This window comes from Ursus americanus, chromosome X (assembly GCF_024610735.1).
Source record: "Ursus americanus isolate L20-20 chromosome X, mUrsAme1.1.p, whole genome shotgun sequence".
NCBI classification, from domain to species: Eukaryota; Metazoa; Chordata; class Mammalia; order Carnivora; family Ursidae; genus Ursus; species Ursus americanus.
This window is the reverse complement of record NC_142164.1, coordinates 120,925,627-120,927,443: the sequence shown is the minus strand read 5'-3', so window position 1 is coordinate 120,927,443 and position 1,817 is coordinate 120,925,627.

Genomic DNA, 1,817 nt, shown 5'->3' with positions numbered 1-1,817 from the left:
GCTGCGCCCCGCCGGCAGCCCCCGGCTGCAGGCCGGGCTGCAACGTGAGACTCGCGGCCACGCCCTCCCGCCTCTCCTGTTGCTCCTGGACGCCCGCCTCTCTCCAGCCGCCAGAGTCTTCCTGCCAAAAAGGTGGGACTGCGCTCCTCCCGCCCGACAAGCCTGCGGGGGTACCGCCAGGGCGGGGAAGTGTGGGGAGCCTCGGGGTGCTAGCAGGGGGACGTGGGAACGACATGGGGAGAGGGCAAAAGCTGCAGAGGCAAAAGCACCAGCGTCTATAACCCAGAAGGGGAGGAAAGAGAGGGCCATCTGCCTTCCAGAAGGAATCAGACAGGAGGAAAGTAGGAATGGCTCAGGTGAGTGCAGTCACCAGCGGAGGACCTCCTACCCCCCTGGGGCAAAAGGATAGAGCCACTGTGAAGAGGAAAAAAATGAGTGTCCAAGTGCCAACAGCCAGGGAAGGAACATTCCAGAAGTCCTGGTAGAGCCGGTTGCGTGCCCAGAACTGTGCCAGGGACTATGAGGAGGTGGCTACAGACGAGCCTGGGGCTGAATAGCTCCTGATGTATGGAGTCTGGGCTGCCTCAGTTTCTCCTAAGAAGCACAGTGTCCCGGGATACCTCTCTGCCCCTTGCCAGGGTAGTGCCCACGGGGTAGGTAGGCAGTAGGCAGTGTTTCCTAAATGGCTTGGTTGCCTTGTTCTATAGTGTTCGTCTTCAACAATATGCGTTGACATATTGTTCAGGGACTAGCTTTAGGGATTCTCTTTCTGGCAGTGCCCCAAACCCACTGATTGGATTTATAAAAGTGTTGTCCCCAGAACATCTTCTTATAAACCTATTCATGGCATTGCTATCCCTCTACTCAGCTCAACTGGAAACTCGCATCATCCCTCCAGCCATGTGTCTCTTCTGTGGAACCTCACAGTCAACGGGTGGCCAAGTCCAGCGGATCCTGACGCAGAAGAATGGGTGGGCCCCTACGCCCAGCTCTCTCGCTGCCTTGGTGGGGGTACTGATGTCTAGCCTTCTGATACTTGTGCCAGCCTCTTCCTCCACCAATTCCTTCTTCACTAGATCTCCAGTGGGTCACCCAAACAGGGAGGGCTGCCGTCATCCTCAGAACAAGTTCTGAAGTTGCTCATGGGTGGTTCCTGCCATGCTAAGGTCTTCCCCGACGGTCCCAAGAACGCTGCATCTGCTAGCACCCTTGGTTTTGAGGACTTGGTGGAGAGCCCACCGTCTTCTTCTCTGACCCATGTCCCTGCATGTTCTCTTCTTGAGGTACTGACTCGAGTCTGTTCTTTGCAGCCCCTCCCTTGATCATCTCCTCCCCAACTTCCTCATGGCATTTCCCAACATTCCTGCCCATCCACCTGGCCCTTTGCTTAGTTCTGGTGAATTACCTACCCGCGTCTAATTAAACGGTAACATTCTGAAACCTGGAAGCTGGTGAGGAGATCAGCATACGCTGGGCGCTCCACGGAACGCGTGAACAGAATGAACGACCCGATGACGTTCAATTCTGCTAAGAAACATGTTGATTGAGTCAGTCCACCACTTATACAACAAATGCATGAATACAGCATGACAGATTCTCTGTGATTCTGTAATTTTAAAAAATCCATACTTTGGTGTCTTTAATCCTTCTGTTTTGCCTTTGGCCTTGGCAGCATTGCAGGCTTCCTGGGTGGTTAACTCCATGGGCAGGAACCATGTTTTACTCGTGAAATCTCCACAAGCGCCAACAAAGTTCCTTGAACACAGAAGGTTTAGAGACGCATGTCGGTTGACTTAACCTCACCTGTTGGCTCACTG